This window comes from Bactrocera dorsalis, chromosome 3 (assembly GCF_023373825.1).
Source record: "Bactrocera dorsalis isolate Fly_Bdor chromosome 3, ASM2337382v1, whole genome shotgun sequence".
NCBI classification, from domain to species: domain Eukaryota; kingdom Metazoa; phylum Arthropoda; class Insecta; order Diptera; family Tephritidae; genus Bactrocera; species Bactrocera dorsalis.
The window spans coordinates 23,908,397-23,922,073 of record NC_064305.1 but is presented as its reverse complement, the minus strand read 5'-3'; the positions used below and the strand labels follow the sequence as shown (position 1 = coordinate 23,922,073).

Sequence of the window (13,677 nt, the reverse complement as noted above, 5' to 3'; positions counted from 1 at the left end):
AGCTTTTTCTTAAAATGTATAAAAATTGCTTGCAAGCTAAAATAAATACGTTTTCTGTTATGAGCAGTTTCGTTTGTGTTAAAATTCTTCACCATATAAAGATGGCAGATGGTTCGCTTACTTATCTTATCGCTAAGTGTTGATAACATGTGTATATATGCATGTATGAATGTACATAACCTGTCAAACATTGCAAAAACTACTAAAAGAAAACCTGCCGACTACGGCATAAACGCAAGCAAGTAATCTAACATGTACATATGTATGTACTTATTTATTTTTCATACATATGTAGTTTGCAAAGCAAACGGTGAAAATACTCAAGTGCCACAGCGAGTGATAAAACCGCGTGAGCTGCTTAGTAATTTCGTTATTATTTTTCATTCATTTTATAGTGTGTCAACTCAAAAAAATTTTTATTGAAACGTGCAATATTAAAATTTTTTTTTATTTTTATTGATCTGACCCAACGGTATTTCTATTGCATAAATTTAATATTTATTAATAACATTACAATATGATTAATTCCATTCATTTATATGAATGGGTCAAGCGGGCGTTGTCCCTTACTCATACGTATTGCTCATAACACACAGGCACATACATATATGTACATATGTACATGCTTGTCTCTTCGCTTCTTTAGTTGCTTCTAACTAAATGCCGGACTTGCGCAATATTTCAATTTTCTCAGCAAAGCGTGTTATTTGTTTAACACTTCGCTTATACATATTTTATTAAATTTTTTTCATTACTCTCATTCTTCTACCCGTTTTGCCTTTATTTAATATTAGCGTAGATATCAACTGCTTTCAGCTATAGTTTGGTTTAATTTTTCCTTTCTACGTGTATGTATTAAGGCAACCCCGCCCAAAAAATAGCATGTCTGATTGCGTAATTAATTACAGTTGTATTTACCTTACATATGTATTTCAGATTATTGAAATCTTAAATTTAAATATTTATTTTGTCATAAATTTTTCAAGATATTTATTTGTTATTATAATTTTTTTTTTATTAATTAAATTTTTGAGATTTTAAATTAATTAAATTTTAGAGAATCTTAGAATTAGTTCATCTAGTACCTTTCAATTAAATTATTCTTCCTCCGCAATCAATTTGTGTCTTAGTTTAAATTATTTAGAATATTTATTTTTACATAAAAGCGTTGAAAAATGAAAAAAATTGCAAATAATGTATTAAAAAATTGATTGAAACATTAATTTTAATGCCTAATACTGGAATTATATAAAATAAAGTTTTTTGACCCCAAATATCTAATCAAAAATTAAAAATAAATCTTTAATCCAAAATACAACATAAAAATAAATTACATTTTCATTTTATAATCCTAAAATTGGTGTAAAAAATTGAAAACTTATTTTTAAGTCACATTTTCTGAAATAAAAATTTGCAAATTTGCAAAATTTTTATTAGCCTCCTTTTTTGCTTGAGTATATTTTCTTCTCCTCTCTTGCAAAAATTTGTTTTATTTAATTTGTCTCTTCAATGCTTCGGGCATTACGATTTTTATAAGAGATAACTATTTTTTTTTTACTTTTCACGGTTCGTGTAATTATTTTGAAATACGGACTGTTCGACAACCTTTTTCTTTAGCTCCTCTGTCATTACTTAATTTATCAAAGCAGTCAGTTAAGCTGCAGCAGTAATAACGATAATCAGTAGCTCGTAGCCAGCTCGCTTTAATAATTGTAAAGAAAACTGTTCCAATAACCAACGATTACACGACTCTACAAAAAGATTTTCGTCCTTTGTCCTAAAGTTTATTTTCTGATTTTTTGATTAATTATGAACAAAGACGATAAGAAAACACCTTTTTTTCGTATAAAGTTTGCTTTTGTAAAAGTTATAGTAATAATTTTATTTTTGGAGTTTATTAAGAGTGCACGTTTAAATTATTTTTTACTTTTTTGTAAGTTATTTTTCATTTTCAATTAAAAATTTACTGCTTTAAATTGATGGTCAAATTTTGTGTTGACCCGTGTTATAAGTGTTTTGTTTACATTTAACTTTCCATAATTTTTCAATTTCTCAATGTATCTGTAATTGACATTGTTTTTAGGGTATTTTTTTTTTAAGAATGCAATTCTGTTCAAATAATCTTAAACAAATGGGAATGAACTTTATTTTTGTTAACATATTAGCAATCCGCACTGTCAGGTTTAAGGCTTGCATGCTTGTCACTTTTTAATCTGACCTATTTATATATTGTTGCAACACCATACAGTGAAATTGCAATTTCTTTGTACTTAGCCTATGCAAGTCATACAACTGTCTGCGGCCAGTTGCGCGCCAATACTTAACTTAATTTTTTAATTTGTGAAATTGTCAGTGTTTATGCCTTCAGCGCAGTGGTTATTAATCGCTACATATTTTCTCATACTGTTTTCATCTCTAATCGCTCAACCATTTAACGGTTAGTGGCAATATTTCAATGAAATAAAAAAAGGAAAATCAAGGTACTGACCTGACTTGCGACTCAATGATTGTATGGTTGGTTGCAGCTGTGGATGAAAAGCTAGGCGAATTGCTGCATCAGCGTCATTAAAAATTGCTTACCATTCCCATACCGGTACTGGAACGCATATATTCATACATATGTACATATGTATATCAGTACGAATACATGAGTATGAACGGGTTGTATTTGTTGTACGAAGCGTGGTCGAGACTCATCTATCTGACTACTTACCTATCTACCTACCAACCATCCAACCAATCTACCCACTTTCAAGCTTATATATCTGTATATGTCTATATATACATACATCTAACACGGTTATGCTGCTCATCCATTTACATTATGTGCGCCGAAAGCTTAAGCATACTCGTCTCGAACGTTGTCTGCAGTCCTCTTGAAAATTCTACCATACTGCCGCTTTCGAAGTTGATGGTGATAAAGAATGTTGCTTGCTAGTAATGCCTAGACAGACGGACAACATTTTTTTGTCTAAAGCGTTGAATGACAAACAAAATGACTTTGCAACGAGTCTGTACATATGTACATACATACATACATATAATATAATATAATATAATATAATGCAATCCATGTACATGTTATGTTTGCGGATGATATGTACATACATACATACATACTTGTATATGGTATATGTATGTATATATTCCTCTAATACTTATTGCATATTGCAATATTTTCATTATAATCATTGCGATGTTTATTTTTAGCTTTTTTCTTTCGACGACCTACTAGTGGCTTTTCTTGTAACATTGAGTTTTAAAGTGTAAAAGAAGTAGCAGCTAGCTTGCTGGGTTTTTATACCCCACTTAAAATGTTATGCTACAGTTGAAAGAAGGTTTAAAACTCAAACCTTTGATCCAATAAATTTGGGCCACAAACTTAAAATATTAATTTAGTTACGTATGCGAGATTTGTTTTAAATATTCCGAAAACATGCATCTACATATCGGGATTTATTTTTAAAGCTCGATATGGGTATATATTTGGCAACACATTTTTCTGAAGATTAATATTTTTTTCTATGTTATTTGTTACTGTTGTTGCATGCAACTCCCTCTTAAAGCTTATTATTTAAACCCAACCTTAAAATTTTATATTGTACTGTATGGCAAGTGTACTGAAGATGAGCTCAGTTGTTGCTGTTAGCAATGCTTTGTTGAGATTGGTAACTCTGCTTCTTCCCTATTAAAGATTTTCTATTTTTATTTTAATTATTTTTTTTTGACATTTACGGTATTTATTGCTGATTTGATTGAGTCTTTATTTTTATTTCAGTTTTTAAACATTTAATCATTGGATTGAATAAGCCATAGATAAAGCTGAAAGATGCTTTTCATAAGCGGTCAACATTGCTTAGACTTTTGAAACTGTAAATTTGTTTATTGGTTAATCGCTTCTTTTCTTCGTTTATTTGCTTACATTGGCTTTATTTCAAAGCTTATATTCAGCTGTTTTATTATTAAAGACTTGGTTTTCTTTATATTATTTAACTTCTCTGCTTAGTGCAATATTTATGGTCTAGTACCAGCAGGCTGCTTGAGGTCATTTTCGTTTTAATTTTTGTAAATTTGTTGAATTTATTTAACTATTTAAAATATTTTTTTTATTTATAAAGAATGTCTTTAGATGTATATTTGTTTTAATTCTAAACATTTATCTCGCATAAAAAGTATCTTCCACTTATTATTACTTTACCAAAATGCCACTTGAAATCACTGTTAACTCTATCCATTTTATATAGCTATATTTATTATTAAATGTTTACTTTTCCTTTTAGTGCAATCAGGATTGCATATAATGCATTAAAAAATAAATTATAGTTTGAATTATTTTATTTTTATTTTATTATTCCAAAAATATTAATTACACATAATAAACTTCATCACAGAAATCGATTTTATTTAATCCCAAATACCGTATATATAATTTTATTTTTTTAATTCAATTAATATTTTTTTAACGCGTTTAAAAAACATTAACTTTTAATCCAAAATTTGTATTTAAAAATTGGAAATCTATCTTTAAATATAATAGTTCGCAACGCTGTTTGCAATTTATTGCGATAAGTTGCAACTGTCACATATCTATGTAAGCATATTTAAACTTTCCAATATTATATCTTTATCATATTACTTTCATTAGAAACTCGAAGAAATGCATAATTTATGCAAATCTGTATTGAATCACACAACTATTACAACATAAGATTAAAATACACTAATACATAATAGACACCGCTGCCAACATGCTTGCATATTAAACAGATCGAGCGCGCATAAAATTACTACTGAGTTTTGTGGTTGTCTACCTTCAGATGTTGGTCGCCTTTTGACGTCGAGCGCTATTACTATGTATTACAAATACAACAAATACTGTTTGTTTTTATGCAATCTACATTTCCTTTTATAAACAACGAAAAAAATAAAGATAAAAGCTATTAATAGGCTGAGGCTGGTTGTCTACAAAGCAATAAAAGAGAAACGTGTTTAAAAAAATGTTGCGAAGAAAATGAAATCATCTACGATTTTTATTGTACAACAATACTAATATTGAGGCTATAATTTCCTTAATCGTTTTTGTTTTCATTGCGAATCGCACGAAATTGCATGAATAAGATTAGTGCAGCAATTGTTGCCAAGTCTGCGGCTGCATATACATACATACATACATACAAACATTCAACGGTGCTCTGAATGAGTTGTGAAACAATAGACGCTTAACGGAGCAAGTATATACTCACACACTTTTCTACGATATAATGACGGCGCTGTAAAGCATTTGTTGCTTGATTCGGTTCCGTAGCATGTTGCATAAAGTATATGCGTGTTCATATCATTAAATTCAAATTCATAATAATTTTTTTATGCTATAGTTAATGCGGCACGGAGAGGCGTTAATCGTTGAGGTAGTAACTAAACGTGAATTTGTTTAAATTATGCTCAATGAAATTATTAGCATACTTTTTAATTGTGAGCTGATTTAAAAAAAAAAACAAATATAAAATCATAGAGAAAATGATTTCATTGCTGGCTTGTTTTTTTGAAAACGGGATTTTTTGTAATAAAACATGAAACTCTAACGGTCTAATATTTAATGTATCCAATTGGTTGATACTACAGAGCAAAATTAACTTAAATAATTTTTGTATTTCTTATTATTTACTATTTTGTAAAATTTATGCACTCTACGTCACTAAAATTCAGAAATGTATCACTCATTCCTTTAAATATTTACAATGTTATTAACTTTGGCGAGTAAATGAGTTCAGCGAATGAGAAGGAGGCGCATGTTAATGTTACTGCTCGTAATTTTGTTTTCTCCTTTGCGATTGGGGGTGGCTGTTGGGTTGTTGTACTGAGCGCTGTGTTTCTATGGCATTAGACACAAGCGAAAATATGATGTCATGCTTTGCAAAAACAGATATGTGTGTAGTTGCACATAAATACATACACCACGATTATTTAACAAACAGCACACTAGTATACATTTCACAAGATTTTGCACAGCAAGTTATGTTTGTTATGTGGAAGGAAATATAATTTTTGTTATATTTTGTTTAAACTAGCTATTTTCACGTTGTTTTTGTTTTCAGTTATTGTTTGAGTATTAAGTTTGCTCATCTGGGCGTTTATTTACTGACCAACATTGCTCAATATTTACGAATTAATATTGCTTCCAAGTATTTTCATAATGATTTCTATTCAGTGTGCTTTACTTAGTCTACTTTTTTTATTAATTTCCTCTTGCGTGCACATTTCGTTTCTTTCGCACTTTATTCTTGCAAAATTAAAATGCTCCACTATCACAAGTAATAGAAAAGGCAATGCATGCTCAAACGCACACAAGCCAAGTCTATATGTATTATTATGTATTAATATTTACGCGCTATACAAATGCGTGTGGTAAAATGCAGCACATTTACTATGTTAATTGAAATTAAATGGGACACCAGGTCCGGTCTTACCCAGTCTGGCCCGCCTAACTACTAACTGCGTTATCCGTAGAGTCTATATTTACTACATACAGCGTATACATATTTTAGGGAAAGTTCTGCTTGGCACGCTTGGTAGTTGCTAAGAGTTTAACACTTAAGTTATTTGTTTGTTTCATATAAATTTTAAGTAATTATTTGCATATAAAATACTTATACTCACTAATTTTTTGTATCGTTTTACGTGAAATATTCCCTCTTCTTGTATAGAGTCTAAAGCAAATTCTTGAATGGAAATTTTTTTATTTGTAAAGGTATTATAACTTCGGTGCGGCCAAAGTACATTGTTGTTGTATTATTTCATTGGTTCTTGTTCTCGTCGAATACTATTAGTTTTCTTAATTACTTTATTTAATTAATTTTTATACAATGAGACAAATAAAATAATTGTGTGTACATTAACGATTGTTTTTTAATTCTCAGCTTATTTGAAATTGAAAGCAGTGTTTTGATTTACAGTAGCTGTGAAGTTTACGAAAGACAGGAAATGAATAATTATAGCATATTTGTGAGTGTTTTTATTTTTATTTTAACTTTCAATATTTCTAAAGTGTTTTTTAATTGTGTAGTTCGCTTTGAACATTTTTTTGTAACAGATTAAAGTTATTGTTGTGGCAAAAGGAATATCCAATTAGAAAAAATTGTTGTTATTATTGTAGCGACAGAACTGTGCTAAGTTGACAGTCCTTGGCCGGATAAGAAATCCGTGTGCGTTCCGGGTACGTAGACCCAACTATCATAGGAAAGGAGATTAAAAAACTATTGTTTGAAAGCCAGTACGTTTTCTGGTACAAATACACAAAATTAAGTTGTTCCTTTGCAGGTCTCTTAGTTTAAATATCTGAAAAAGAAGTCGAAATAGTTTAAGAACTTTAAATTCTTATATCGGAAATTAGAACATTCTCTACTGCATTAACAACATTCAAATTGTCTGGAATTAAATGTTACTTAAATATTTATATTATAATGATAAAATATCGCTTCATACTTTTCAAATTGTGCTTAAAAGCATTGAATTGATGGCATTTACATATTATGTTTGCCAATGTTTTATGCCGAAAGCATTATTTTAATCTTCATAACTCACATACATACTTATGTATTACATCATTAAATGTTAATGTGCATTTTCGTTAATTTTGTCTAAATTTTTTTATTTCAGATATTAAATAATTTGGCTTTTTGGTGATTGAAAAAAAAAATAGTATTAACGTAATACTATATATAATTCATGGTTGATTGTTAATAGGTAAGTTTTTATATATGTATGTAATTCTATTGGCGAAATTTCATTAATGAGAAATTTATTTATTAAAATGCATAAAATCTTATGAGTGCTGAAGTTCTTTCTCTGCTCAATTAAATAGCTATAAACACTATTATTTTTGTTCATCTTTCCCCATATAGCAATGGTTTGTAGTATATGCTTATCATATGTCATAATAGCAATGATTGATGTGTCCAGCCCACCCGCACACATATTTATTTGGATAACGATTTAGTTCCGTTGTTGTAAATTTCGCAAAGTTCTTCCGTCCACATTAAGAACTGTCATCATCAAATATACATATGCATGTATGTATGTATGCACATAAATGACTAGCCATGAGCAAACCGAGTAGATTATGCTTGGATGCAAAAACTTTGTTTATACACTTGTATGTATGTAAGCATGCAGAACGTACGATGTTTATATTCACTTTCCGGTCACTTAAACCTAATTGTGTCTAAAAGCGCGCCTGAAGGTCTTGAGACTCGTCAATTTGCAGAAAAAAATATTTAACTGTTTGTTTGTTCTCCTTTTTCTGTGTTGCATAAACCACACCCGCAATTGCTAATGTATGTATGTATTTGTTTGAATTGAAGTGAACACTGCACAAACTTCGACTTTGTTCGTAGGCGAGTTGTAATTTTGTTTGCTCGTTGAATTCTTTTGATTATTTTTCTTAAAACGTGGTTTTCTCAATGGACAACATTTACCTTATGAAGTAGTCAATGAAATATTTAATAAAATATAATTTAATATAATTTGACTTAGTATGTATCTATTATATAGTTTAACAATCGTTAAGGGTGTGTGTGGGCAGTTATTTAATTGGACGTCTCATTATTTTTGATGGAATTATAATTTGATATTATTAACGCATATAAGCATAGCTTAATTCACTAAATTCAAATAAGAAATAAATTCAGAGAATTGGTGAAAATTGTGGTTGAGTCAAATATAAATTTAATAGAAAAAAATGCAAGTGCATTGAACGGAGCATAATCAAATTGTGATACTCTAAGCACGCTTATACTGAGTTGCGTACATGATCTCAAGGTTTTTTATTCAACAATTTATTAGAAATAAAGTCCATGTACTTTTCTATTAACACACTTTTGCCGAAACGTTTTGGCGTTAAGTAAAGAAAATATTTCGTTGGTTATGAGGAAGAAGTCACGGTCAGCAAAACAAAAGAAAGTGCATAAAAAGTTAATAAAAATAATTGAAATATACCTTCCCCATACTCCACGTACAAAGAAATAAATTGTACCGAAAACAACTACAAAAAATATTGATAATACAAAAAACCACCACCTTCACCACTGCCATAGTTGCCGTCATAAACACCGCCTCAAATTGGGAGCAATCGTGCGAGTTCGGAAAGAGTTCATTTACCTTCGTCACACTTGAAAATTTCCAACATTGCTCCGACGCCGGAGGAGTGTGCTTGCTTTGGAGTTGAAGTATTTTTGGTTGCCGACTTTTTGTATTGTTTTATATGTATGTATGTATATTTTTTGATTTTGTTCGGTTTTGCTTTTTGGAGCTTTACACAAGGGAAATGATGATGATCGCTATGAATCAAGTTGCAGGAAGGAAGGTATGAAAAATAAAAAAAAACTTTTTTTTTGGATATCACTGTCATAAACAGTAGTTGAGAGTAAAAATAGGTAATGACACAAAACTTTTAAAATCTCAATTTTTATATGGTGAGCTTAGCGGATCTCTAGAGGAATATAACTTGAGATTTTAATTAGAATTTATGGAGACATTAGCAATTGTCTTAATTTTTTAAATGCTTCTTTTAGAATGTCACTTTAAACTGTCTTGTGTATCAGTTGCATTTTTCGAAATTAAATTAAAGTTGTGTCAACGTCGTCGTATGCTCAGTTTGAGGTCTTGGTCGAAAGCCAAAGAGAGCAAAAGTATCATTGCCAAATCGCTTACAAAATATTGTAGCCCACATATGTATGTACATAAATACGTAGGAAAGTATGTATAGTATACATATCGGTATATAAAATTTCATTCACGCAAGGAAATGTGATATCACTCTGACATAAGTGTGTGCCCGAGAAGAACAAAGCAGCAATGAAATTATGCCATGTATGTACATACATACATATATTATAAATTCTGTTTAAAGTATGCTCACTTTTTTTTCATTTGAGGCAATTTCGTTCATAATTCCTTCGATCCCAGGCGGGTGGGTGGTTGGCATGAAAGAAAGAGCATGTATAGTTGTATGAAAGTGCTAGGGTCGCTAGAGCTTAATTCAATTAAGTCGATGATGGAAGTGATGACAACATTGTGCCACAGTAGATTAGGAAATTAAATTGAGGAGCCGGAGACAAAGTTAAAGAATTTAAAGTGTTCTCATGGGGAATTCTTTACTTCTTCGGCTTGTATGTAAATAATTTCAATATTACACATTTTACGATTGCTTGCGTTTACCGCTTAAAGCACAAATAAAATTTATAAATATAATTTAATATAAACAAAGGTATTGCAGTTATGTCAAGTATCAACCTGTATCAAAAACCGATTGTTATCGATTGTGCAATTTACTTTCTTTATAATCAGCTAAGTTTATTTGTGTTACCTTTTCTCGAAATTTAAGCTTTTTTATTTTATTTTATATAATTTTTCTGGAAAAACTATTCAGTCAATGATTTCCACAATAAACTTATTATTTAACAACCAAATAGAACTACAATAAAAACTCATATACAAATACATATGTAACTAGTATGTAGATGTAGTACATAGATAAATAAAAAGTGGTGAACGCCAACAACAAGTGTTTAACGAACACTAATTTGCATTTGACAACAATTTCTATTGCTTAACTAATTTCCTATACGTTTTGTAAATATTCACATGGTGTAATTATGCCTCTTTGTTTATATGCACATATACTTACTTATTTGAATACAAACATATATACAAGTTAATAGGCATGACATCATTACATATTACGGCCACGTCGTCTTCGTATGTATAATTCGAATAGTCATCAAACAACTTTTAACAATGAAAACTGTGTACATATTTAAGTAAGCATAAATATGCACAAACATATTATACACCAAATATACATTTGGTCAAAAAGAAAAAAATGCACATTTGTACGCTAGGAAAACGCGTATGTACATATATATATTTAAAAAAATATAAATACATAAACAAGAGAAATTTTGTATAAATATTTGGCGTTTGTAAAACATCATTAACTGCAAAATAAGTAAACTATTTTACACATTAGTAATAATTTAAAGTGTTAAAGAAAAACTATTCTATTTGGGTAGAGTTAAACTTTTTTTAACAATATTCACATTTAAAATGCATATTCTTCGGTGAGGAATTTTTTGGTGTCTAATGACCAACTTGGAACTAATTGATTTAATCCAATCCTATTTTTAACTGACAGATTACGACACTGTCCATGTCTCTCGTCTTAACAAGAGTCGCCCAAGAAATTTTTCTTTTGACAAGGTGCTCCGTCTTAATGTAACCAAAAACATGTTAACGGATTTGAGAACAGCATTAATAGACTCCACTTCATATTTTTAGCCGTTCTGTCAATTTTTCCTATCATATTTCTTCCTCCCTGTCCGTGCTCTGTCTGTCGGTTTGAGTGTTAAACGTGTCGATATTTAGTCGCTAATTTCCATTTGCTCTAGTAAACGTGTTTTTTCCGACTGCAAATTATTTTATACTTTTTTGTTGTCTATTGAATTTTAAACTACACTAGCGCAAAGAATTGTCTACTGTCAATTCGGTTAATCTACGCTTTTTTCTTCTCTTCTATCAATGTCGACATTATTCATATTTAATAAATAGTAATAGTATGAATATAATGTGTGCATATACATACATATGTATGTATCTATGAATCCGCTGTTTTTCTAAACTTTTGTTGTTACACATATTTTGTGTTCTTTTTCTAAATTTCGGTTGTATTTCTTTTGTTAAGTTTTCCATTATTCATTCAAATTGGTTTTCTTCTTTATTTTTATTTCAATATTTATTGTGTATAAATTGAAATTGGAAAGAATTGGGAGTGGCCGCTAGATTTAGTCACTTATTCTCTCTTCTCGCAGAATCACACGTTTCCCATCTGTTTGCTGTCTATCTAATTCTATTCATTTCGTTTTGTAGTCTCTTCCACTTACGCTTTTGACTCGTGTACGCAAATTGTGCATTTTGGGCGAATAATTGAAAGTACCGCGTGTGAATTTCTTTGCTACTGTTGCTCATCCATGCCAAATTTCACTAATCATTTCGATTAGTGTTGAGTGAGATAATAAATGATGAAAGCATGAGTGGAAAGAGGAAATTAGGTATATATGTATGTGCATATGTATAAACATATGTATAAACGTGGTTATATATATCTAATCTATCTTGTGCACACATATTTCTCCCTGAAAATATATAGTGCTGTTTGATAGACGTGTTTCATGACCATTACCTGTACTGATCTGTGTTCTGAGGTTCGTGATGGTGTTTTAGTCGAGCTTTCAGTACTTCATAACTTTTTTTAAAGCCATATACATATGTATCTTCATTGAATATTTTAACTAATGGTACTACCGTTGTTTAGAAACTTGCTAAGAAAATTTAGGCTGTGTCATAGGAGAACCTACCTATATCTATGAAAGAAGACGGTCTAATGCATACAATAGTGTTAACCCAATTCCCACGACAGCCGGGTTCTACGTACCGGAATTGACCCGGATGTTATCCGGCCAAGGGCTATTTTTTCGGCGATCTAACCCCGTTTGGATCGGTAAGTGTTAGGACGGTCTAATAAGTGATGTGAACAGTTTAATATGTCATCATGGCTTATTATATAAATCCCATACTAATTATTAATATTTTTAGGTGAGTATTTTGAAAAACTAAACCTAGGGCTGCGGATGTAATGATAAAGTACAACCGACAATAGACCTACAAATAATATGTTGATAATCAGTTAAAGACGATCATTTCTCCAGTATTCTACAAAACTGTATATGAAGCTATGTTAAACTATCACCAGCTAACCTCACAACTCTCTTCAAGGTCTGATACTTTATGAAAACGTGTTATTTAATTTTGTATGCAAAAAAGACATAAATTGAAGTACCCTTTGGCATTTTGTATTCAATTTACATACATACTGCATATTGCATTCCACACAAAACTCCGGAGCTACTGCACTACAGAGACAGTTCAGTTCAACCAAATGGATGGACTTTTGAAGTGCAATTGATGGCATTAAGATACTTTAAAATGCGCACAGCGGATGAATTATGATGACAAAAAGCAACAGTCGGCAGATCATTGCTACTTTTAAGTGCGTATTGCCAGTCGTCAGCAAATCCATTGAGCTTGCCAATCAGGCAGTCCATCCATCTGTCCCATACATTCAACCGACCAGCAATTCATCATGCAAACGCCAGGCGGCACGCGCTATGCGACTCCCTACTAACACCGCTTCCATTGTTGTAAAATGTAGCGAGCCTACTTTGATTTCTCGCTTTTCTTTTGCGAATTGTTACAAAGCCTCTTTAAGTTCCCCAGTCACGTAATCATGAATAATAAAATATGGCATAAGACTTGTCATAAAACGCAAAAAGGGAAATGTGCAATCATACCAAAATAAAAAATTGTGAAAAACGCAACACTTTCGTGAAAATACGAGTACAAAACCACTAGAAATTTTGTGTGCAACTCTAAAGTGCGTTGAAAAAAACTTGTTGAAGACAAAAGAATTTATTTGTTGACCATAACCTTATGTAAATTTCGAGCAATAATTTTGTGAAAGTAAAAGTTTGGCTCTATATTATTCATGTGCAATTTGTGTACTCATTGCAAGAATTATCGAATTAATAATTTTAACGATTCATATTTAAATTTTTGGCCTACAAA

The 13,677-nt window shown here is 30.6% G+C and overlaps 1 protein-coding gene across 21 annotated transcripts in view; it reads left to right on the top strand.

The window, feature by feature from the left end:
* LOC105228676 (protein hu-li tai shao) overlaps positions 1-13,677 on the top strand; it is a 75,553-nt gene that overhangs the window by 4,105 nt on the left and 57,771 nt on the right. For 18 of the 21 annotated variants that reach the window (XM_011208598.4, XM_011208597.4, XM_011208596.4 and 15 more), the window contains one exon: positions 7,657-7,743. The exons of the other annotated variants lie outside the window; for them this stretch is intronic. The gene's annotated coding sequence lies outside the window, so the exon portion shown is untranslated. The remainder of the gene's footprint in view (positions 1-7,656; positions 7,744-13,677) is intronic. 21 annotated transcript variants of the gene reach the window in all.